Source organism: Stegostoma tigrinum, chromosome 43 (assembly GCF_030684315.1).
Source record: "Stegostoma tigrinum isolate sSteTig4 chromosome 43, sSteTig4.hap1, whole genome shotgun sequence".
Classification (NCBI taxonomy): domain Eukaryota; kingdom Metazoa; phylum Chordata; class Chondrichthyes; order Orectolobiformes; family Stegostomatidae; genus Stegostoma; species Stegostoma tigrinum.
Window position 1 is genome coordinate 12,134,270 of NC_081396.1, and position 27,705 is coordinate 12,161,974.

Genomic DNA, 27,705 nt, shown 5'->3' on the forward strand with positions numbered 1-27,705 from the left:
TTGAACTCTGTGTTGAGTCTGGAAAGCTGTGGGGTCTCCATGTGCGGTCTCACCAGGGCCCTGTACAGCTGCAGAAGGACCTCTTTACTCCTATACTCAATGCCTCTTGTTATGAAGGCCAGCATACTATTAACTTTCTTCACTGCCTGCTGTACCTGCATGCTTGCTTTCATTGACTGATGTATAAGAACACCTAGATCTCGTTGTACTGTAAAATAAATCATTTTTCTGATGAAGGATCTAGGCCCGAAACATCAGCTTTCCTGCTTCTAAGATGCTGCTTGGTGTGCTGTGTTCATCCAGCTCTACACCTTGTAATCACAGTGATTGGCGTGTTGGGATACAGCAGCAAAAAAAAATCCAAAAGAACAGCGGACTCCAAAACCTGAAACAAAATTCGAAATTGGTGAGCATCTCGGCAGGTCTGGCAGCATCTATGGAGACAAACCAGAGTTAACCTTTCATTTCAGAACAAGAGTGTTGTTAAATTGCCAAGACAAACACATTCAAGCGACAGCATTCCAGTGCAATGACTGTGAGCAGAGATTTACCCAGGCACAAGGTCTAAAGAAATCATCACAGCATTTACAGTGTGGAGGAGCTGTTGCATTGCAGACAAACCAGAAGACACAGGAGGAGCCATCGTCGTGGAGAATAGAACAAACTATTGCAAGGAAGTATACCAACAGCAGAACAGCCTGGAAAAATATAGACAACTACCTGCCGATCCGACCAAAGATCACACCATCAGCTGAAGAGACTGGCCAAGACTTTTGATCCAGTCCTTCAGACTACCCTACGCACTCTCATCCTGCGTACTTCCCACATAGGAGACTTCTACCACCTTCCAAAGATACACAAAGGCAACACACTTGGATGCCCCATTGTATCAGGCATAGGGACCCTGTGTAAAAACCTCTCTAGTTATGTCCATGTCATCTTGAAAACACTGCACATTAACACCGCCATCTTTTGTCTCAACACTACAGATTTCTTACAGTAACTCAGCACCCACTGACCAGTTGAACCAGGAACATTCCTTGTCATGATGGACGTTTCAGCGCCCTACATCAGCATCCCCCATGACTACAGCTTTGTAACAACAGCCTCAGTACTCAATACCACTAACTGACAGTGTCTAGACACCATCCTGCAACTCATCCATTTCATCCTCGACCACAATGTCCTCACCTTCAACAACCAGTTGTTCAATTAGACACAAGGAACAACCATGCGTACCAGAGTTGCTCCCTGACACGCCAACATTTTTATGGGCAGGTTGAAGAAACACTTGTTTGCTGCACAGAATCTCCGGCCAATGCTATACACCAGATACATTGACATTTTCTTCCTTTAGACTCATGGAGGAGGAAGCCAGAAACAACTACACAGTGATATCAACAAGTTTCATTCCACCATCAGAATTACCATGGACTACTATTTAGAAACAATCTCAATCTTGGATTAATGCATCTCCATTATGGATGAAAGCCTCAGTACCTCACTCTACTACAAGCCTACTAATAATCTCACAATGCTGAACTTCTCTAGCTTCCACCCTAAACATATTATAACAGCTATCCCTTATGGACAAGCTCTTTTTATACACCAGATCTCTTCGGCTGAGGAGGAATGATATGGTCACCTCAAGGTGTTGAAGGATGCCCTCATAGGAACAGGACACGATACTCAACTAGTGATTCACTAGTTCTAACATACCACCGCTAAAAATCACAATGGTGTCCTGAAAATACAGATATGGGATATGCCCAATAGAGTACCCTTCATCATCCAATATTTTCCAGGAGCAGAGAAACAATGTCATGTTCTTTGTAGTCTTCAGCACATTATAAATGATGAGAAGCACCTCACCAAAATCTTCACCTGGCCTACATTTTTCTCTTCAAAGAACCGCTAAAATTTAAACAGATGATCATTCGCAGCAAACTTCTCAGCCTTCAGGACAACATTGACTGCAACACTGCACAACCCTGTCATGGCAACATTTGCAAGACATGTTAGATCTTCGACAATGACACTAACATCACAGGGGGAACACCGCTCATCATGAGCCCGGCAGATACTCATGCGGCTTGGCTAATGTTGTATGTCTCACTCACTGCAGGCAAGGATGACCCAAGGCATGGTATATTGGCAAAACCACGCAGATGATATGACAATGGATGAATTGATTCCACACAACAATCGGTAGACATAGATGCTCCCTCTTTGTGGGGAAGACACTTCAGCAGTCAAGGACATGCAGCTTCGGATCAGATCTTCAGGTAAGCATCCTCTAAGGCATATTGTGGGATACACAACAATGTTAAGAGTCACTAAGCTGAGGCTTATATCCAAGTTCAGTATCTGTGTTAATGACCTCAACTGGGTTTCTGTCGCACTATAGGTGATCCAACCACACTATACACCTGACACATACACACACACACACACACACACACACACACACACACACACACACACACACACACACACACACCTATCCTCCCTCATACACCCGCTGTTTGCCAAGCACACAAACATACTCGCTCTCTCCCACATGTGCAATGGCTCTCTCTCTCCTACATGCTCACACGCACTCTCTTGCCTACACACAGTCATACACACGCACCTTCTCACTCTCTCTCTCACACACACACACACACAGACACGACTTTATAGGTAAATTTGTATTTTCAGACACATTCTATTTTGTTCAAAAAGCACAGTTTATAGATAGTCAGTGAATGTAGCATTTTATAAATTCCTATTTTAGAAGCAAAACAGGCCTGACTCCAAACCAAACGCAAATAGATTCTAAACAAAGCTCACACCGAACACGTAGTGTCTGACCTAAAACTTCACCTCTTTTTTAGGCCAATAAAACCTATAGTTCGCTCAGGACAGTGACTTAAAAAGAATTTGGGGAATTAAATATAAATATTAATCAATTAAAACCTAACTGTTTAAAGATTTAACTGTGTCTCGGGTTTGTTTAAAATATTCTGATCAGTGTGTGAAACTGAGTTTTTAACTTATACATTTTGCATCCGGTGCTACCTCTCTCACTAACACCCGAGGAACAAGAGAGGTTCTGAAAGCTTGTGCTTTCAAAGAAACCTGTTGGACCATCACCTGGTGTTGTGTGATTTCAAACCGTGACAAATGATGTCAGACAATAAGACAAAAGGATGCTGATGATGCAGTGAAACCATTGAAATGTGGTGACATTAAGGTTGTAAGGTATTTGATTATCCATTGAATGTGGAAGCCTACCAACACAGTAAGGGTGTGAAGGAAGAGATTCCTTCACACATCCAACCTGCTGGCTAAACAGTGAGACCATGTCGTTCAGATGCACCAAGTGTGAGAAGTGGTTTTGTCACTCATTCAATATTCCGAGTGACCAGCGATCTCACACAGAGAGGATGTCTTTGGCTGTTTGGTTTATGGTATGGGAGTTTCTCAGTCACCCAAACTACAGATACACTAGGGAGTACACACAATTCTCTTGCTCTGAATCTGAATTTGCTTAATCAGGCGACTTGCTGATGCATCAGTGTGTTCACACTGAAGGCAGAGCATTAATTTGCTCATTGTGTTGGATTGGATCGAATCAGTGAGCACACTTTCTGAGAGACCAGCAAGTTCACATTCAAATAATTAGAAAAAAAGTGATAGTATTTTCTTCTTAATCATATCAGGACTGAACTGTGTTGACTGGAATCCCTTTATACAGTCTCACTGTTTCATTGTCATAGAATCCCTACAGTATGGAAACAGCCCATTTGGCCCAATACATCCACACCGACCCCAAAGCATCCTGCGCGTCCCCAATTACCCACATAATCTCCACATCCCTGAAGATGGCCAATCCGTCTAATCTGCAAATCTTTGGACAGTGGGAGGAAGCCAGAGCACGCGGAGGAAACCCACGTAGGCACAGGGAGAACGTGCAAATGTCCGATGGTGTTCCACATTTCCAAACTCCCAATCAAACTCGGAACCCTGGTACTGCGAGGCAGCAGTGCTAACCACTGTGTCGCTCCATGACGTAGGTGTCCCTGACCCTTTCCGGATTTGACAACCAGCACCAGCCTCTTTGCACAGGCATGGGTATGGTCTATCCCCATGGTGAATGCATAATGCTTTTGTAACCAGTTTTAATCTCATTCCATAATCATTGAACTGTCAAGCTCTCACTTGGTTAAGTGACTCAGTGCTTTTCCATACAACTTTAGAAGGACTCAAGACAATGTGAAGGGAGGCATGTTTCTCTATTCTGTCTGTGGAAAAATAAAAACAAACTCAAAACAGCAGTGAGACTGGAAATTGACCAAGGCGCACACAGCTGAGTGAGAGAGTTCCAATGAACTGCCTAGCCTGATGGAGAGCATCCAAAAAATTCAGCTCGTTGATGAAGCTTCAACTGTTTGTTTAACTTGGAGAGGTACAAAGAAACCTACACAATGGGACAAACAATTGAAACTTGGGACTGCGGGATGCGTTTTAATTATCCATCTTGGCTGGAAATCCACTGACGCAGTCACAGTGATGAACGGTCATGCAGCTGTTGTCTATGTAGAAAATAATTCAGTCAGATCTCCCTCTTCTCATATCAGCAAATTCACACTGAGAAACTGCACTCAGGTGGAAAGAGATTCAGATCTTCATCTTACCTGAATCAACATCAGTGACTTCACACTGGGGAGAGAACCTTCACCCATTCCATTTATGGAAAGGGATTGTCAAAGGTATCCAACCTGGTGACTTAGTCTGTGAAGAAATCATTCAGCTGTACCCACTGTGGAATGAGTTTCAAACATTTACACAGTCTTGAGGACCATCACCAAATTCACACTGGGGAAGATCATTTACCTGCACCGTATATCAGAAGGTATATATTTGGTCATCCAATCTTTTGAGATGTCAGCATGCTCAGACTGCAAGTTCTACCCACAAGGCAGGCTTAAGGTTGGCACTAAGGGCAGATGTCTATCAGAGAATGCATACTGAGCAGAAACCATTCACACCCACTGTGTGTGTGTGAAAGGATTCACTGTATTGTTGACTCATAGATCACACCAGTAAATTCTCATTGAAGAGAAGCCATTCAACTGCCTTTACTGCAACAAATGCTTCAGGGTGTTCATCTGCTTTCCTTGCTCACCAAAATGTTCAAACCGGAGAAAGACTTTTCACCTTCTCCACGTGAGGGTAAGGGTTCACTAGGTCCTCTAATATTGTGGCACATGTTCAAGTTCATAAGAGATCACAGAGGATGGATTCTGCTCTTCATCACATCCAGGATTGATAGTCTGGCACTATTAAGTTTGTTTCTGCTCATTTCAGCAACCCATAAGAGGCTGGAATTTAATATTCTGGATATAGAGTCATGGAGATGCACAACACAGAAACTGACCCTACGATCCAACTCATCCATGCTGACCAGATATCCTAAATTAATATAGTTCCATTTCCCAGCATTTGGACCCAATTCCTCTAAACCCTTCCTATTTATGTACCCATCCAGATGCCATTCAAATATTGCAGTTTTACCAGCCTCCACCACCTCCTCTGGCAGCCCATTCCATGCACACACCACCCTCTATGGAAAAAAAGTCGCCCTTTAGGTCCCTTTTAAATCTTTCACCTCACCTTAAACTTATGCCCTCTAGTTTTGCACTCTGCTACCTGGAGTAACATACCTTCATTATTTATCCTATCCATGATCCTCATGATTTTATAAACCTCTATAAGGTCACACCTCAGTCTCCAATATGCCAGAGAAAATAGCCCTAGTGTATTCAGCCTCTCCCTTTAGCTCAAAGGTTCCAAAACTGGAACAGCATTGTAAATCTTCTCTGAATCCTTTCAAGTTTTGCGACATCTTTCCACAGCAGGGGGACCAGAATTGAATGCATCATTCCAAAAGTGCCCTAATCAATATCTGTACAGCCACAACATGACTTCTCATCTCCTATACTCAATTCACTGACCAATAAAGACAATAATACCAAATGCCTTCTTCACTACACTGTCTACTTGTGCCACCTCCAATGAACTATGAATCTGCACCCCAAGATCCTTACCATTAAATATCTAAGTCCTACCCTGGTCTGCCCTGCCAAAATGCAACACTTCACATTTATCTAATTTAAACTCCATCTATCACTCCTTGGCCTACTTGCTCATTGGAACAAGGTCCCATCATACTCTGAGGTAACGTCCTTTGCAGTCCACAACACCACCAATTTTAGTGTAATTATTTAATCATAGTTCTCACATTGACATCCAAATTATTTACAAATGTTGCTGATTCAGGGATCCAATGACCCTTTACAAATGTTTTTTTCTTGATCTTTCCGCTTGACTCCAATAATTCACAACAGAAACTGAATTGCAATTATAGACTTTTACCTATGAACTTTACCACTTAAACTGTGCCCTAAAATGTACAATTCAGCGTGCGAAATGTCTCACTGATGAACTTCGCCAACCAGAAAGGGGTGATTAATCTTTGCAGATAATTCTCCCTAACTTGCACTTTTGTCAAGTTAACGAACATGGAAAAGAACAGTAAAATATTTCACAGACACGTCATCAATAAAAAAAACATTGTCCATAAACGTTGATGATGTTTGTAAGTCACAGAGTTTAATCATTTCTGACATAACAGCAGTAACACTTGGTAAAGATGGAACCAGCAACACTGTTTTGAAATCTACTCAAAAGAGATGACAAATCCGTCATTGAAACAAAATTGAGCTGACGTACAGCATCAACCCAACAGGGAGAAACCTGCATGACTTGAAAACAGCCAAGATAGTTATGCGAAAGAGAGATGTTGTATGAATGAAGGCTGTATCAAACTATGTGAAGTAATCCATCCTGCATGTTATGATGGAAATCAACGCACTGCATATGATCAATGTCCTTCAAGAAGCACTTTATCCGACCTTCTGAAAAACTGTCTTCCTGCCATCGACAGAAGTGAACAGATAGCCTACTGTGTTGAACATTACAGTGAGCTGTACTCCTACGAGACAGTCATCTTCCAGTTTCCATTTAATGCTTTTCTGCAGTTTCTGATTGTGGCTAAGTTGGTTGAGGGAGCCTGCAGTTTGAAAAGGCCATTTGTTGCCTACTTAGCTGGAAACCAGCAGCAAAGTAGACTTTACCTGAACTGCTGAAGGACAGAAAGTCACACATTCTCTTACAGCTTCATGAGCTCCTCCTCCTCTCTTGGAAGGTATGATCCCGTCTACAGTACATGTAAGGTGCAAAGTTCATTACAAATTACAAAAAACAAGGTACCAGAAGTGATTGAAAAAGCAATAGTGACTTATACTCAGCATTACAAGGAAGGCCTTCATGAGGGTCATATTTAAAGTACTGCATCTATTTGCAAACCAAGTGTATCCAGGAATACCGAGGTTTCTGTTTCGGCAGCAGGACGGTGGGCATGGTCTTCTCCCATATATCAGTTCCAAGGGAATTTATAAAGATCTTGCCAGGTTTGGAGGGTTTTAGCAGTAGGGAGAGTCTGAATAGGCTGGGGCTGTTTTCCCTGGTGCGTTGGAGGCTGAAGGGTGAACAAATAGAGGTTTATAGAATCATAAGGGGCATGGATAGGGTGAATAGTCAAGGTCTTCTCCCTAGGGTGAGGGAGTCCAAAATTAGAGGACATAGGTTTAAGTGAGAGGGGCAAGGTTTAAAATGGACCTAATGGGCAAGTTTTTCACACAGAGGTGGTGTGTAGATTAAATAAGTTGCCAGAAGAAATGGTGGAGGCTGGTACAATTACAACAATTAAAAATGCATCTGGAATGGCTTTTGAATAGGAAAGGTTTAGAGGAATATGGGCTAAATGCTGGCGAATGGGATTAGCTTAATTTGGGACATCTTGTTGGCATGGGCAAGCTGGACCAAAAGGTCCGTTGAACAGCATCATGTCCAACAATTTCAGGGTGAAGAATGGAGTGAAACTATCACCAACAGCAGAATCAACAACTCACAACGATGATTGTTAACTTTGAATAACAATAAAAACTCTCTCAGGGAGACAGAATAGGAAGGTGTGACAGTGGATGAGAACAGGGATCAGTGTGTTTGAGATCCAGAATCGGGTTGTATTAAATCACTGCTCCCAAACGTTATCCTAGTATGACCCCTGGGAATGGTTTTAGGTCAAGTGGGCAGGGTATGAAGATTCCTGATGGGATGCCGAGGGTGAGGCAAACAGGTGTTATTACCAGCTGATTGAAGTCATTTGCTGTGCAAGTACATTAATGTAATATGATTCTGATTATTTATGTAATAGGGCTGACTATTAACACAAATATTTCCAATTGTATCTATCTATTTGCACCCTAATTACTGAAGAGGCAAGTAATCACTAATGCCACAGGAACTACTTAAATAATTAGATCATGATTAATGTAATGGAATTACATTTTTTAACATAATTGTACAATTAGTACTAACACATCATTATGCTATTTATTGATGCAAAATGATCCTGATTATTGAAGAAATTGACTCAAAAGGAATAAACACCTTCCTTTTCACATGCTTGTTTTGCAGTGGATCTACTAGGATCTACCCATCAACAAAATAAACACCAGGATTTAAAACGAGTTTGAAGCTCTCAGGCATCAGTCTGAATTTCACAAGTTATTGTTGTCTGGGAACTTCTGGCTCTGAAGTACTGCTTTTTAGCCTCACAGAGGACCAAGCCACACAGTTTTAGAGGCTGTAGTTCACATAGAGTATAAAAAGTGAATGGGTTTTTAAAAATCTACCAGGGTCTGTGCAATTGAATCCTTGCTCTCTGCAGTATGAGCTCACTGGTGTGCTTTTGAAGCTGGATGACCAAGTGAATCCCTTCCAACACATGGAACTTTTGCCCACTGTCCATATGGGGATGATGTTCCAGGTCAAGTGGGGAACTGAATCTCTTCCCAGTGTCTACATGTCCACAGGTCTTCCGTGGTGTGACTGTGCTTGAGAAGAAGTGAGGGAGACAATGAGAATCATTGTGACCTCACACTGTAGGAGTCAAACCCATTGTGACCTTACTCACTGCAGGGGTCAGGCTTATTGTGATCTCACCTCACTCCTCCCTTGCCCTTGCCTGTTTGAGGAAAAGTCCAAATTCCTTTTGACAAGGTCCTCTACCTCCATTCCTCTCCTCTGCCACATACACAATATCCCAGCTCTATTCCTTTAATAAAATTATTCAGGGCTGTTTCAAACAGCAGGGCTATTTTCCTCAGAGTCGGAATCAGCACCACTCAAAGTATATCATGTTGCTGTCTGTGATTCCGTTGTGCAAAAAGTGTATTACCACATTTCCTACACTGCAATATTGCCTGAAAAGTGTTTGGGAGTTCCTGTAGTCAAGAAATGTCCTTCGGAAATACAAATCTTAACTTAGCAGAGAAGGAAAAGTCCAGAAACAGAACAATTGAGAACAGAATATTAAATAATCTCATCTTGATTGAATAAAAAATACAAATACTCCACACAGTGTACTTGACAGAAAACTGTTATATTTGATACTTATCCTTAAACATCAGCAGAAACAACCTCCAATTGACAAACTGAACCTGGTCCAATCCTGGAGATGATTAACAGCAAAATCCAAACTTTGAGGGAAATGTTTTTCACCTGGAGGATGGTGGCTTTCTGGAATTCACTGCCCAGTTTGAGGCAGAAGCTCTTATTTAAAAGGAGCCTGAATCTGCTCCTGAAGCACTGGAACCTGCAAAGGATGTGAACCACGGCCTCACAATTGGGATTAGAAAGTGGTTAGGGAGACAATAGTTTTTTTCAGATAGTGTAGACTACCATCACATGAATGCCCTCTTTCTGTGGTGTGACCTTTCTTATGTTCTATCATACCAACCCCTGCAGTCGCTTCTGAACTTGCCAGCGTCTCAGATTTGGGGGAAATTCGTGAATCTCTTCCAACACAAGGATCAAGTGAAAGGCCTTTTCCCAGTGTGAACTTGCTGGTGACTCAACAAATGGAAAGATCGAGTGAAAACATATCACAGAAAACTGGAGAATGGTCTCTCGTCAGAGTGAACTCACTGGTGTATCAGCAGAATCGATGAATTACTGACTGCCTTTCCAAACTGAGAAACTGAACAGTATCTCTCCCCGGAGTGAAGATGTTGGTGTGTTAGCATGTCTAGTTTCCTTTTAAAGATCTTCCCACAGTCAGAACATGTAAATGTTTGTTATCAGAATTAACGTGTTGGTGTGTCTGAAAGCAGAATAACCCAGTAAGCCACAATTTCGGAAGAAGGGTCTAGGCCTGAAACGTCAGCCTTCCTGCTCCTCTGATGCTGCTTGGCCTAGTGTGTTCATCCAGCTCTACACCTTGTTAACCCAGTAAGTCTTTCCCACACATGAAGCAGATGATCAGCCTCTCTGCAGTTTGACTGCCGAGATGTGTTTCCAGATGGGATGGGGACCTGAATCCCTTCTTGAAGTCCTCACATTTTGATGTTTTTATGCTGTGTCTCTGCAGGTTGAATAATCAGTCAAAGCCCTGTCCATGCATGGAACACATGGAAGCTCATTCTCTTGACTGTGAAATCTAACTATTTTTGGCTTTCTGACTAGTTAAAGTACTTTCTGAAAAATTCACTGGAAAACTCTCATTCGGGGTTCATCACTCAGTGCTTTTCCAGTAACAGTCATGTTTCAAATATTTTCTCACAGAGCTGGCAAATGTTTCTCTTTCCACATTCAAAGGTCAATGCTTTCAAGTGCTGATGAATTATGTCACTCTATCAAACTGTCTTGCAATCCTTGCTTTGAATGCAAATTTTTATCATTTAATATCCTGTAAAATGGAGTTTACAATAAACCATCATGGTCAGTCCAGAATAAAAAAGTCAGAAGATTTTTTTTTTAAAAAAATCACTAGTTTGAATTTGCTGCCAATATTCCACCATTCACACTCGGTAAAAGGAGTTTCCAAAATCCACCTCCGTCTGTTCAGTACAGAAATACACAATGTTCTCTCTAAACTAATTCCATTTCCTCACTCTGATTTTCAAAACTTGCACTTAATGCCAGTTTTTCATTTCATCCCTTGACCCTCTGACCTCCATCCTGGAACCCCAGTGTGGTCTTCCTCCATCTCCTTTCATGTCATCTGCAGAGAACCTCTCCCAAGGTAACTTATTTCTCCTGTCTGACGTAAACCAGCCACACAGTCACCAACACCGATCTCCTCCTGTCGGATATAAACCAGCCCCACCAGTCACTGGCAAAAATCTTCTCCTGTCTGATGTAAACCTGTTCTGCAGTCTTTGCCACGAATATACTCCTGTCTGATGTAAACTTGACCCATAGTAACTAATACTAAACTCCTCCCGTCTGACATAAACCAGATCCACAATCAGTGGTCACACGGCGTGAAGCTAGATGAACACAGCAGGCCCAGCAGCATCAGAAGAACAGGAAAGTTTGATGTTTCAAGTTGAGACCTTTCTTCGGAAATGGGGGAGGGGAAGGGGATTCTGAAATAAATAGGGGGAGGTGGATAGAAGATGGATAAAAGGAGAAAATAGGGTGAGAGGAGACAGACAGGTCAAAGAGGCAGGGTTAGACCCAGTGAAGGTGAATGTAGGTGGGGAGTTAGGGAGGGGATAGGTCAGTCCAGGGAGGACGGACAGGTCAAGGAGGTGGGATGAGGTTAGTGGGTAGGAGATGGGGGTGAGGCTTGAGGTTGGAGGAACGGTTAGGGAGGCGGGGACTAGATGGGCTGATAAACAACAACCTCACAGACACTGACACCAATCTTTGTCTGATGTGAACCAACCTCACCATCCCTCACACGAACCTACTCCTGTCTCATAAACCAGGCCCACAGTCACTGTCACCACTCTGCTCTTGTCCAATATAAGCTAATCTCAAACGCACGGAGACCAATTTCCTTCTGATATAAACCACTCCCACAGTCACTCAAACAAATCTCCTCCTGTCTGACATAAAACTGCTCCACAGTTACTGACGCCAAAGTCATTCTTCTGACGTAAACCAGCCCCAAAGTCACAGACACCATTCTCCTCTAATCTGATGGCTAAACCAGCCCCAGAGTCACTGTCATCAATCTACTCATGTCTGATAGAAACACAGCCAGAGTCACTGGGAACAATATCATTGTGTTTGATATAAACCAGCCCCAGACTCACTGACAACAATCTCTACCAGTGCATATAAACCAGCCCGCTCTCACTGTGAAAAATCTCCTCCTGTCTGAAATAATCCAACATCACAGTCACTGACAACAATCTCTTCTGGGTTGACATAAACAAGCTCCATGCTTCCTGGCTCCAACCTCTGTCTGTCTGACACAACACTTGCACAGTCAATCACACAAATCTCCTCCTGTGTTGTATAAATCAGTCCCACAGTCACTGCTACCAATTTCATCCTGTCTGATATAAACCACCCTCACAGTTATACATGAATTTCCTCCTTTCTGATGTAAACCTATCCACGTTCGATGACACCAGTGATGTCCTGCCTGATATAAGCAATCTTCACAGTTCTGACAAAAATATCCACCTGTCTGATCAAAACCAGTCCCACAGTCACCGAGATCAATATTGTCCTGTCTGTTATAACCCACCCTCACACTCACTTACACAAATCTCTTCCAATCCATATAAACACACCACTCAGTCATGGTCAAAAATCTCCTCCTATTTGAAATAATCCAACATTAAATTCACGGACAGCAACCTCCTCCTGTCTGATATATTAAAAACTTTACAGTCTCTGACACCAATCTCCTCCTGTCTCATAAACCAAACTCACCACTCACACCAATCTCCTCCTGTTTGATACAAACCAGGCCCACAGTCACCGTCACAAACTTTCTCCTACTGATGTAAACCAGCTGCAGTCACTGAGACCATTATCGTCCTGTCTAATATAAACCACCCTCACCCGAGTCTCCTCTTTTCTGTCATGAACGAGATTCACATTCACTGACACCAATCTCCTCCAGTTCATATAAACCAGCCCTGTAGCCATTGTCAAAAATCTCCACTGTCTGATATAAACCAGCACACACAGTCACAAGACCAAATTTCCTCCTATCTGATATAAAGCAGCCCCACGTTCACAGAAAACTATCTCCTCCTCTCTTCTTTTCAAAAAAGACCCAGTCACTGACACAATTCGCCTCCGATCTGATATGAACCAGCCACAAAGTTAGTGATGTCATTCTCCTCCAGTTCATATAAACTACCTCCACAGTTAAAAATCCCACCCTGTCTGAAATAATCCAACATCACAGTCAGTGACACCAATCATCTCCCGGCTGATACAGACCAACTGTATGATCACTGACACCACTCTGTCTGATATAAGCCACCCTCACAGACACTCATACAAGTCTCCTCTTGTCAGATGTAAACCTACTCAACAGTTACTGACCAATGTCATCTAGTCTGAAACAAACAACCCTCACAGTTACTGACAAAATTATTCACTGTCTGATCAAAACCAGCCCCAAAGTCACTGTGACCAATATTGCTTTATCAGAAAATAAACCACTCTCACAGGCACTCCCACAAACCTCTTCCTGACTTACATAAACCGACCCTGCACTCACTGACACCAATCTCCTCCAATTCAGATAAACTAGCTGCACGATCACTGTCAAAAATAGCGAGTTTTGAGAAGATTTGTAGCTCAGGTTGAGGTTCTGGATGTGAGTTTGCTCACTGAGCTGGAAGGTTAGTTTTCAGACGTTTGGTCACCATTCTAGGTAACATCAGTGAGCCTCCGATGAAACGCTGGTGTTATGTCCCACTTTCTATTTATCTGTTCAGGTCTCTTTGGGTTGGTGATGTCATTTCCTGCATTGGTGATGCCATTTCCTGTTCTTTTTCTCACAGGATGGTAGATTGGCTCCAAATCAATGTGTTTGTTGATGGAGTTCTGGTTGGAATACCATGCTTCTAGGAATTCTCGTGCGTGTCTCTGTTTGGCTTGTCCTAGGATGGATATGTTGTCCCAGCATGGCATTCCAACCGGAACGCCATCAACAGACACATTGATTTGGAGCCAATGAGTCTGTTGATGGCGTTCCGGTTGGAATGCCATGCTGGGACAACATATCCATCCTAGGACAAGCCAAACAGAGACACGCACGAGAATTCCTAGAAGCATGGTATTCCAACCAGAACTCCATCAACAAACACATTGATTTGGAGCCAATCTACCATCCTTTGAGAAAAAGAACAGGAAATGGCATCACCAATGCAGGAAATGACATCACCAACCCAAGGAAACCTAAACAGATAAATAGAAAGTGGGACATAACACCAGCGCTTCATCGGAGGCTCACTGATGATGTTACCTAGAATGGTGACGAAACGTCTGAAAACTAAACCTTCCAGCTCAGCCAGCCAACTCACATCCAAAACTGTCAAAAATCTCCATCTGTCGGAAATAATCCAACATCATATTCACAGACAGCAATCTCGTCCTGTCTGATAAATAACAACCTCATAGTCAATGACATGAGTTGCCTCTTGTCTGATATAAACTAGCACCACAGTCACTGACACCAACTCCCCTAGCTGATATAAACCACCCTCATAGTCACTCACACAAATTTCCCGTCAGATGTAAACCTGCTCTACAGTAACTGGCAACAATGTTCTCCAGTCTGCAATAAAGCTCCCTCACAGTCACTCACACAAATCTCCTCCTGTCTGACGTAAAACAACCCCACAAATCACTGGCACCAATGTCCTCAATCATATAAACCAACCCCACTGCCACTGTCAAAAATTTCCTCCTGTCTGAAATAATTCAACATCACACTCAAATATTCTCCTGTCCAATATATAAAAACCAAACCAGATCAGACCAATCCTCTGCTGTCTGATATAAACTAGCCCCAAAGTTATTGAAATTAATCTCCTACTGTCTGGTTTAAAGCAGATATAAAGTCACTGACACAAACCTTTGCCTGACTGACATAAACCAGACCCACAGCCTATGGCACAAATCTCCTCCAATCTGATATAAAGCAACTCTCAGTCGCAGGTACCAATCTCCTGCCTGATGTAAACCAGCTCCAAAGTCACTGCTACCAATGTCAGCCTACCTGATATAAATCAGCTGCACATTCACTGAACCCAATCTCCTCGTGTCTAACATAATTCAGCCCCAAATCAGCTCTGATGAAGTGTCATCTAGACTCAAAACGTTTCTTCCCTGTCCCTCCATGGCTGCTGCCTGACCGGCTATGATATTCAGCAATTTTGTTTTCAGGAGTAAATTGGTGTCAGTGACTATGGGGCTGGTTTATATCATACAGTAGGACAATGATGTCAATGACTGGGAGGATCAAGCAAGCTTCAAGTCTCGATGACTGTTCATCAGAGCTTAAAATTGATCATCAACCAGCCTCACAGTCATTGTTAAAAATCTCCTCCTTTCTGAAATAATCCAGCAATACAGTCACTGGCACCAATATCCTCCTATCTGATATAAACCAGCCCTACTTCAGCTCTGATGAAGTCATGTTGATTTGAAATGTAAGCTTGTTGTCTTTCCAGGGATGCTGCCTGACCCACTGAGATCTTCAGCATATTTTATTTTCACTTGCAGACTGGTATCGCAGACTGTGAGATAGGACGAGATTGGTGTCAAACTTTGAATCTGTATGTCTCTTCAGAGCTCAAGATTACTCTTACCAATCTGCTCCTGTCTGAGAGAAACCAGCCCGCTGTCACTGATACCAATCTACTGCTGTCTGATATAACCCAGGCTTGCAGTCATTATCTGAAAGATTCCAACATCACAGTTACAAACACCAATTTCCTTCTGTCTGACACAGGATAAAACCAGTCATTGTTGCCAATTGCCTCTTGTCGGTTATAAACCTGTATCACAATCATTGACCCCAACATCTTCCTGTCTGATATAAACCCACAGTCTGAGGCATCTATCTCCTTCTGTCTGCTAGAAACCAGCCCCAGAGCCACTGACATCAATCGTTTCCTGTCTGATATAAACCAGCCCCACAGTCACTGTCACCTGATATAATCCAGCCCTACAGTCACAGTGAAAAATCTCCTCCTGCCTGGTAGAAACGAAACCTACAGTGACTGACGGGAATATCTTGTCTAATTTCAAACCAGTCCACAGTCACTAAAGCAGACCCAGAGTCACTCAAAATACTTTCCTCCAGTTCACATAAACCTGCCTCACAGTCACTGACGCCAATCTCCTACTGTCAGACATAAACAAGTGACACAATCTCAGTCACTAAACTCCTCCAGTCCAATGTAAACCTTGATTCCCATTCCTGTTCTTCCTTGTGGTAATGGAGGCCTCTTTGTGTGGAATATGCAAGTCAGTAAGCATTGTCAGCAAACATTAATTAGCACTTTCCAATTGGAGATGTTAATTAGCAAAACTGTTTGAACATCATATTTCAAATTTTATTGGGGATCAACATAGGTTTGAAGCAGAAGATTAATATTAGTTGCAAACTCATTGCTGGTGAGATTTTCAGAAATCGGGGATACTATCACATACAGCTGTTGAGTAAGGGGCACTATACCCCTCAGAAAACAATGATCTGCATAACCAGAATCTTCAACTCAATTCTAATCCAGTCATATGATGAGTAACATCAACAAAAACACACTCTAACTGTCATAGCATACCTGATTCAGTCCTGAATGTGAAAAACAGCAGAAATTCTGGTATATTCCAACCCCTGCAGTCATGTGTGAACTTGCTGGTGCGTCAGCAAGTGGGCAAGCTGACTAAATCTCCTCGCACAGATTGAACAGGTGAATGGTCGCTCTCCAGTGTGAATCCGCTGGTGTGTCAGTAGGTTGGATGAAGTTGTGAACCTTTTCTGACACACAGAGCAGACGAATGGCCTCTCCCCAGTGTGAACTCGATGGTGTGTCAAGAGGTTGGATGAATTAGTAAATCCTTTCTCACACACAGAACAGGTGAATGGTCTCTCCCCAGTGTGAACTCGCTGATGGGTCAGTAGCTGGGACATTTGAGTAAATCCCCTCCCACAGCTGGAGCAGGTGAATGGCTTCTCCCCAGTGTGAACTCGCTGGTGTACCAGTAGCTCAGATGACTGAGTGAATCTTTTCCCACAGACACAACACATGAATGGTCTCTCGCCTGTGTGAAATCGCTGGTGTCTCAGCAGGGTTGTTGACTGAGTGAATCCTTTTCCACATTGGGAGCAGGTAAACGGCTTCTCTCCAGTGTGACTCCGCCGATGAATTTCCAGCAACGATGGATATTTGAATGCCTTTCCACATTCTCGACATTTACATGGTTTTCCTGTGGTGCTGGCATGGTTGTCTGTCTCCAGGTTTGATGACTAGTTCAAGACTTACCCTTACACAAAGCACAGCCACGGGATGGTGGGAATCTGAAATTCACTGTCTGAAGGGGTGATAGAGGCAGAAATATTTAATATGCATTTAGATGTACACTTGCGATGCCAAGGCATACAAGGATATGGAGTAATTGCTGGAAAATGGGATTAGATAGTTAGATAGCTGTTTTTGAGTAGGACAGACTCTATGCCGTGGTCTCTATAACTCACGCATAGGTTTTCTCTTATGTGAACAGCGCTGCGCTTTTTGTAGGCTGTGCATCTGATTGTAACATTTCTCCTTCCACGTTAAAAGACAGATAACATCCAGTTCCGGATGAAAGGAATGTTGTGTGCGAACTTGAACAGTATTTGGGTTGAGTTTGCTATCTGCAGTTCTCTACCGGCCCCCTGTAAAAGGAGTTTATAAAAGTCATCACTGTCAGTATCGGGTAGAAGTTCAGGCAATTCCAATATCTATGAATTATCATACCTCTCTTGTTCCCCTCCAGAACTGTGAATCCCTCTCCCTCCTGCCTGCGTTCAGACAAACATCCATCTCCACACGTCCACCGTCTCTGACGCTCGGAATAGAGGCCCCACCCACTCCCCGCGCAGTTACCAAGCTAATCACGCATGCGCACTGCTTCACAAAAGATGGCAGACCTTGACGGGGCGTGGCCCCGAGAATCAGACACCGCGCTACCAACACGGGGCCCACCAGTTCATGTTCGGTGACCGGGACCTCCAACAGGTATTAATAAGACCGCCACTTTCACCCGACGGCTCTCTCGTTCCTCCCAGTGCCCCAGCCTCGTTCACTGGCGACTGCAAAAGAAGAAACGTCTCGCCATCAGTCACCCTGCGCTTATTCCAAAGTGTTCAGGTCAGCGCCTGCGCACTGCTCTGTTCTCGAAAAGGAGCGTTCCCCACCACGGGGAATGCTGGCCTAAATGGCCGCCATTCACTTATCATCAATTATTGAGTTCCTTGGCTGGGAGAGGTAGAGTCACTAGACGACTGGCCCGCTTTTGAAACACTTTCAGTTAAAGCATTCATACTACGCTTTTGTGCAATGGCTTTGGGGCTAGTGTGGCTCCCTTACCACAGAATGCACGTCCATCTATGGTTCTGTTACATTGCTGTCCTTCTCCATAACCTCTTTCCCTTTGTACAACTTTCTGTACTCTAATAATGCATACTTCAACCATTTTTTTTTGTTCTTGTCCAACTGAAATTTCCACACTTGCAGATGCACAGCAACGTGTCGCTGATTTACCACAGCTTTTTCTGAGATCGTAGGAACTGCAGATGCTGGAAAATCTGAGATAACAAGGTGTCAAGCTGGATGAACACAGAAGGGTCCAGGCCTGAAGCGTCAGCCTTCCTGCTCGGCCTGCTGTGTTCAGCCAACTCTACACCTTGTTATACCAGCTTATTCTACCCACCCTCAGGAACACTGGACTGCTCTGGAGCTAATTTCTCTCTTGCATCTGATCTTCTGTGGAAAGTCAAATTCTCCACCATTAGCTGTGATTTACTCAGCACATCCTAAAACACAATTATTAACTCACTGAACTACCTGTTGCCTGCCACTTTAACACACCACACTGTTCTCTGGCCAACATCTCTGTGTCTGGCTTGCTGCAGTGTTCTATCAAAGCTTAACACAAGCTGGAAGAACAACACCTATTTTCTGTTTGGGAACCTTGCAGCCCTCCGGTCTCAATAATCGAGTTAAAATAACTTAAGAGCCTAAACTCTCTGCTGTCCTAGCCACCTACTCCACTCAGCAGACCTTATTATCACCACATAGCCTGCCATTACACATTACCTGTTGTCAGTCACTAATAGTCCCCATTAACAACTATTCACCCTCCCAGCCTGATCATTATCAACTCCTTTGTTTGCCCAACTGTCCTTCTTTCTCTTAAGGCTCTCTCTTGTCGTTTACTCCCTACCCACCTCCCCATTTTTTTTTGCATATGAACTGATGTTTTCCCAGCCACCATCAATTCTGATTAAGGGTCACTGGATCTGAAACGTTTACTGTTTTTTTTTCCCCCTTAACAGAGGCTGAGCTTTTCCAGCACCTTTGTTTTTGCTCCTGATTTACAGCATTCCGAGTTATTTCAGGTTTTTTTTTGCTGGTATTAACTCACCTGCTGATTATTTCCAATATTTTCTCTTTTCTTGCGTCAGATTTTCAGCATCTGCAGAACTTAGAACCAATTGTAAGCAGTAGAATTTGAAGTCACCTCAAAATTACAGATCTTGATTGTGTGAAGTCAGACAGGAGCATGACACAATGCTTACTTCTAGAAATAAGATAAGAATGGACAATCGTTTCAAAGCCAGATTTGCTAAGAGTAGGGTGGAGTTGGGTGATGTCACGGAGTTGAGTGATGTCACTGATGTGGAAATAGATGGACTTGGTGTTGATGGTGAATCTATAGTTTGACGTTTCGGTTGTGCGTGACGTTATTGCCCTGAATGGTCTGTTTCAGCATCAGATAGTTGCAGGAAAGGAGGATGACGTTGGGTCCAGGATGTAGAGTATCTAACTGAAAACAGCTCCTTTCATCTTTAGAGTATAGTTCTATCCATACAGTACTAGAAGTCAGACAAGACAGGGGGTGGGGGGCGGCGTGCAGAGATTTGGAGGTTACACTGTTGACAAACATCTCCTATCCTAGTCCTTCTAGATGGCGAAGTTTGAGTATTTGGGAGATTGTCAAAGTTCTGGTCAAACTGTAAATACAGACAATATCTCTCCTTTGCCTCTGCCTCTTTAAATTCTTTCTTTGACCTTGATGGAATGTAGCAGTTTTTTTCTGAAAGATCAGACTGGGGTCGAAATGGACATTAGTGAACCTGTTTGGTTTTTATGACATATTTCACCTTTCATGATTGATTTCACAGTGTCAACCCAACAAATTAACAGATTCATTCAGTTCAATGTCTGCCATTGTAGGTGTTCTCTCACCCTCATTTCTGTTTTAAAACAGTTTCAGAGGACTCCAGAGATGGAGAAATTATAGTCAGGGATCGCAAATCTAGCAGCACCTCAAAATTTGATAGCAGCTTCCAATTTATCACAACCAAAATGTAATTGGATTTTGAACTGGGAAGGAAAGTACACTGTTCATGCTAAAGAAAAAACCTTACAGGTATTCTGAGTATGGAGAAGGCTTCAACCAATTATCTGGCCTGTTGAGAAACACACACAGTCACACTGCAGAGAGACCATGCAAATGTGGTGTCTGGGGGAAGGAATTTAGTGATCAATATGAGCTGGTAATTCGTCCACACAGTTACACTTGAGAGATACTGTGGAAATGAGAGGAATGTGAGAAAGTATTCAGTAACTAATCTGAGCTGGAAATTCACCAGAGTTACAGTGGGGAAACAGAACAGAAATGTTGGGACTGTGGGAAGTAATTCACCAACTCAGTCACACTGGGGGAAGAGACCATGGAAATATACTGGAACTGTGATGAAGAATACAGCTCCCCACCTGAGCTGGAGATCCATTGGCACAATAGTACTGGGGAGATGCCATTCATGTGCTGAGCATGGAAACTGATTTATACTGTCTTCCCAGCTCATGGTCCACCAGCAAGTTCACTCTGGGGATAAACCTTTTAAATACAGATTACAGGAAGTGCTGCAAATGTTCTGGGTAAGTGATGTCGCATTAATGTGTTCACACTGAGGACAGACCATTCAGATACAGTCACTCATCTAAGGTCACTATGCATCAGAGAATTTACACAGGGAGAGGCCATTCACCTGCAGCGTGTGTGGGAAAGGATTCACCAGTGATTCCATCTCACAGTACACCAGCGAGTTCACTCTTAAAACAGACCTTATAAATGCCCAACTGCAGGAAAATGTTTTAGAAGTTCCAGAGAGCTGATGCACCTTCAACATGTTCACACTGATGAGAGACTATTCAGGCGCTCTCACTGTGGGACTGGATTAAAACTATCAAAACTCAATGTACACTGCAAAATTCACACTGGAGTCAGGCTGCTCCAAATTTTATGAAGGATTCAGTCACCCAAACTCACGTTACACAAGTGAGTACACCCTCAAGTTCAGCTTCATGTGGGTTGGAACAGTTAAATTGCTTAGCAACATCCGAATCAGAACCAATTAAAGTTAACAGAATCACTTAGCAGGTCTGGCAGCATCTGTGAAGGTGGAAAAAAAAATCCACAGTTAACATTTCAGATTTGGTGACACTTCCATAGATTAAAAGTGACCACCTCATTGTCCTTGTGGAGGTGAAGTCCTGCCTTCATATTGAGAATACCCTCCGTTGTGTTGTGTGGCAGTATCACCATGTTAAATACGATAGACTTGGAACATATCTAGTGTTCAAGACCGCGCATTTTCGAGGTGCTGTGTACCATGAACAGTAGCAGGAATGAACTCCAGCACAATCTGTAACTCATGGCCTGACATATCCCCACCTAACCATTACCATCAAGCTGGGGGATCAAACCTGATTCAATGGAAAGTGCAGGAGGGCCCTCCAGGAGCTTCAAGCATACCTGAAGATGAGATGTCAACCTGGTGAAACTACCAAAAAGGACTACTTGCATGCCAAGCAATATAAGCATCAAGTGATAGATATAAGCAATCCCACAACCAACAGATCAGATCTAAGCTCTGCAGTCCTGCCACATCTAGTCATGCGTGGTGGACAATTGAACAACTCATTGCAGGAGGAGGCTCCACACATGTCAATACAGTGTGGAGCTGGAGGAACAAGCAGGTCAGGCAGCAGAGGAGCAGGAAAGTCAATGTTTCAGGGCAGGACCCTTCATCAGGACTCCTGTGATGCTGCCGGACCTGTTGTGTTCCTCTGGCTTTATTTTATTCATTTATTTATTTACAGGATGAGGGTGTCACTGGATAGGCAGCATTTATTGCCCATCACTAATTGCCCAGAGAGCAGTTAAGAGTCAACCACATTGCTGTGGGACTGGAGTCACATGTAGGCCAGACCAGGTAAAGATGACAATTTCCTTCCCTAAAAAGACATTAGTGAGCCAGATGGGTTTTTCTGAAAATTGACAGATGGACTCTCAATCATAATTAGATTCTTAAATCCAGATATTTATTGAATTCAATTTCCACCATCTGCCACGACGGAATTCAAAGCCAGGTCCCCAGAGCATTATCTCGGTCTCTGGATTAACAGTCCAGCAATAATACCACAAGGCCAGCATCTCCCAGTGTACAGCTGCACACTATGTTGACTGATTCCAGCATCTGTGGTTTTGCCATTTCTGGCTCCACAAATATCCCCGTCCTCAATGGTAGATTGGCTTAGCAAAAGACAAGGCTGAAGTTTTTGCTGCAATCTTCAACCAGAAGTGACGAGTGGATGATCCATCCTGGCCGCCTCCAGTAGTCCCCAACATTACAGATACCAGTTTTCAGCCAATTTGAAAAACTCCAATGGATATCAGCAAACAGTTGGAGACTCTGGATACTGCAAAAGCTCTGGGCTCTGACAACATTTTCAGCGATTGTTCTGAAGACTTGTGTTCTACAACTTGTCACTCCCCTTGCCAAGCAGTTCCAATAGAGTTACAATACTGCCATCTACCTGATAATGTAGAAAATTGTTGAGGTATGTCCTTTACATAAAAAGTACATCAAATTGAACTCAGCCAATTTCTGCTCCAAAACTACTCTCAATTGTCAGTACAGTGATGAAGGTGACATCAATAGTGCTATCAAAGCAGCATCTGCTCAGTAATAACCTGCTCTGTGATGCCCAGTTTGCATTCTGCAATGGCCACTTAGCTCCTGACCTCATTCCAGCCTTAGTTCAAACATGGACAAAAGAGCAGAATTCCAGACGGGAGGTGAGCTGTGAGACATCAAGGCTACATTCCACCAAGTGTGGCATCAAGGACCCCTTGCAAAACTGCAATCAGCATCAGGGGGCAAATTCTCTGCTGGTTGTAGTCTTAACTGGCAAATAAGATGGTCATAGTTGCTGCAGGTCAGTCGTCTCAGGTCCAGAACATCTCTGCAGGGGTTCCTCAGGATAGTGTCCTAGGATCAACCATCTTCAGTTACTTCATGAATGACCTTTCTTCCATCATAAGGTCAGAAGTGGGGATATTCACTGATTCAGCACTATTTGTGACTCCAATACTGAAACAGTTCATGTTCAAATGCAGCAGGATTCAGACAATATCCAGGCCTGGGCTGACAAGTGGCAAGTAACATTTGCTCCACACAAATGCACACTATGACCATCACCAATAAGAAACAATCTATTCACCACTTTGACATTCAAAATGTGTTATTATCACCAAATCCCCTGCTATCAACATCCTGGAGGTTATAATTGACCAGAAACACAACTGGACTCACTGCATAAACACAGTGGCTACGAGAGCAGGTCAAAGACCAGAAATACTGCAGAAAGTAACTCTCATCCAGAATCACCAAAGCCAGCCCAACATTTACAAGGCACAAGTCAGGAGTGTGATGGCGTTTTCCTCACTTGCCAGGATGAGTGCAGCTCCAGCAACACTTAAGAAACTTGAACCAATCCAGGACAAAACAGCCCACTTGATTGTCACTACATCCACAAGCATCCACCACTAACACTCAGTGGCAACAGTGTACTATCTATAAGATGCACTGCAGAAGTTCACTAACGACCCTCAGAAGCACATTCCATACCCACAATCACTTCCTTCTAGAAGGAGGACAAGGGCAGCAGATATATGGGAACACCACCAACTTCAAGTTTCCCTCCAAGCTACTCCCTATCCTGACTTGGAAATATATCACCATTCCTTTACTGTCACTGGCTCAAAATCCTGGAATTCTCTCCCTCATAGTATTGTGGGTTAACACACAAGGTAGACTGCAGCAGTTCAAGAAGGCAGCTCAACACCACCTTCTCAAGGGCAACTGGGGACAGGCAATAGATACTGGCCAACTAGCAATGTCCACATCCTACAAATAAAAGAGGCAAAAGCCAAACATATCTGCCTCCTCAGAACAGCCAGAAGGTCTATCAGGAACCATGGGTTCTCTCCATCCATTCCATGTTGAGGAAAGCTCAGAATCCGAGATGGATACAATACTGTTACTGGCTGAAGAAATGGAAGAAACTCTCCTGATATGCTCCAAGTGCAAGAGATGGGCTACAGTCCTGTACACATTGCCCGTGTCTGGAACTGGACTTGGATCAAAAATGTCCTAGGAGAAACTGTCCGAGAAAGACCAGGCCTTCATCCCTGTACTTAGGCAGTGGTGGGGGTAATATTGTGGGAGGAATGTAGAAATTGGAACCAGGCGGATCTTATTGACAATGAGATCTTAATTATAGTTTGTTAAGCTGTGCTACCAGGGAGTCCAGGTTGACAGACATCAACAGGTGATTCAGATAGTCTCTTAACTTCAACAACTGGCTCCAAGCAATGCCTGCCTCTTTGTAGGATTCGTAGAATAATCCTTCTTCAACAACTACCCCAGCACTCACCTCTTCCTCCGCTACATTGATGACTCTATTGGTGCTGCCTCATGCTTCCACAGGGGCCTCAAACAGTACATCAACTTTGCCGATTTCTTCGACTGCAGCCTCAAATTCACTTGGACCATTTCTGAACCTCTCCATCTCACCACTGACATGCAATTCAAGCCTACTGACTGCCACAATTACCTAGAGCACACCTCCTCTCACCCAACCTCCTGCAAAAATGCTGTCCCATACTCTCAATTCCTCTGCCTCTGCTGCATGTGCTCCCAGGATGAGGCATTCTACTCTAGGAGTTCCCAGATATCCTCCTACTTTAGTGACCGTAGATTTCCCTCCTTTGTTATTAAGAATGCCCTGAACCTCATTTACCCCATTTCCACACTTGTGCCCTCAAACCCTCTCATGCCTACAAGGATAGAATCCCCTCAGTCCTTACATACCACACCCCCACCCTGCCAAATCTCCAAATACATCATATCATCCTTTGACAATTCAGCCACCTACAATCAGATCCCACTACCAAAAGATATTCCCCTCCCCACCCCAAACTGATTTCCAAAGGATTTGTTTACTCAGCAATTCCCTCGTCAGCTCCACATCCCCCACCAACCCCTCTACCACACCTGGTACCTTTTCACACAACCTCAGGAAGTGCTACACCTCCCTTGTCACCTCCATCCAAGGCCCGAAACAATCCTTCCAAGTCTGGTAGAGATTCACCTGCACTTCACCTAACCTCATCTACTGTAGCTGCTCCCGACATGGTCTCCTCTACTTCGGGCAGACCAAACACGGACTCAGGAAGAGGTTCGCAGAGAGCACATGGGCTCTGTATGTACGAACCAATCTGAGTTTCCAGCTGCCATCCACTTTAACTTCCCTAGTGATATTTCCATCCTTGGCCTCCACTGTCAGAGAGCAACCAAACAAACTGGAGGAACCACACCTGATAAGGACTTCACCAGCTTCAAAATCTTTTCACCCCCAACCTGTCCATCTTCTGACTCACATCTCCATTCTACTTTTCCCACTCACCAACAACAATAACCTCCTACCTGGCTCCACCTGTCCCCATCCCAGTCATCCTGTCCACAGGCCTACCCTCTCCATTTGGATCTGGACTCCCCTCCCTCTCTCCAGTCCTGCCAAAGGGCTTCGGTCCGAAACATTGACGTCCCTGCTTCTCCACATTTTTGAATCAAGCTTCCAGCATCTGCAATCCAATGAGGGGAACGGCCACAGCCCCACAGAATCGAGGGATAGAGATAATGGGAACTGCAGATGCTGGAGAATCCAAGATAATAAAATGTGAGGCTGGATGAACACAGCAGGCCAAGCAGCATCTCAGGAGCATAGAAGCTGACGTTTTGGGCCTAGACACTTCATCAGAGAGGGGGATGGGGTGAGGGTTCTGGAATAAATAGGGAGAGAGGGGGAGGCGGACCGAAGATGGAGAGAAAAGAAGATAGGTGGAGAGAGTATAAGTGGGGAGGTAGGGAGGGGATAGGTCAGTCCAGGGAAGATGAACAGGTCAAGGAGGTGGGACGAGGTTAGTAGGTAAATGGGGGTGCGGCTTGGGGTGGGAGGAAGGGATGGGTGAGAGGAAGAACAGGTTAGGGAGGCAGAGACAGGTTGGACTGGTTTTGGGATGCAGTGGGTGGAGGGGAAGAGCTGGGCTGGTTGTGTGGTGCAGTGGGGGGAGGGAACAAACTGGGCTGGTTTAGGGATGTGGTTGGGGAAGGGGAGATTTTGAAACTGGTGAAGTCCACATTGATACCATTAGGCTGCAGGGTTCCCAGGCGGAATATGAGTTGCTGTTCCTGCAACCTTCGGGTGGCATCATTGTGGCACTGCAGGAGGCCCATGATGGACATGTAATCTAAAGAATGGGAGGGGGAGTGGAAATGGTTTGCGACTGGGAGGTACAGTTGCTTGTTGCGAACTGAGCAGAGGTGTTCTGCAAAGCGGTCTCCAAGCCTCTGCTTGGTTTCCCCAGTGTAGAGGAAGCCACAACGGGCACAGTGGATGCAGTATACCACATTGGCAGATGTGCAGGTGAACCTCTGCTTAATGTGGAATGTCATCTTGGGGCCTGGGATAGGGGTGAGGGAGGAGGTGTGGGGGCAAGTGTAGCATTTCCTGCGGTTGCAGGGGAAGGTGCCGGGTGTGGTGGGGTTGGAGGTCAGTGTGGAGTGAACAAGGGAGTCACGGAGAGAGTGGTCTCTCCGGAAAGCAGACAGGGGTGGGGATGGAAAAATATCTTGGGTGGTGGGGTCGGACTGTAGATGGCGGAAGTGTCGGAGGATGATGCGTTGTATCCGGAGGTTGGTGGGGTGGTGTGTGAGAACGAGGGGGATCCTCTTTGGGCGGTTGTGGCGGGGGCGGGGTGTGAGGGACGTGTTGCGGGAAATACGGGAGACGCGGTCAAGGGCGTTCTCGATCACTGTGGGGGGAAAGTTGCGGTCCTTGAAGAACTTGGACATCTGGGACGTGCGGGAGTGGAATGTCTTATCGTGGGAGCAGATGCGGCGGAGGCGGAGGAATTGGGAATAGGGGATGGAAATTTTGCAGGAGGGTAGGTGGGAGGAGGTGTATTCTAGGTAGCTGTGGGAGTCGGTGGGCTTGAAATGGACATCAGTTACAAGCTGGTTGCCTGAGATGGAGACTGAGGGGTCCAGGAAGGTGAGGGATGTGCTGGAGATGGCCCAGGTGAACTGAAGGTTGGGGTGGAAGGTGTTGGTGAAGTGGATGAACTGTTCGAGCTCCTCTGGGGAGCAAG

At 44.2% G+C, this 27,705-nt stretch overlaps 1 pseudogene; it reads right to left on the reverse strand.

Moving 5' to 3' along the window:
* Positions 1-6,656: 6,656 nt before the first annotated feature.
* LOC125449039 (zinc finger protein 271-like) overlaps positions 6,657-27,705 on the reverse strand; it is a 50,749-nt pseudogene continuing 29,700 nt past the window's right edge.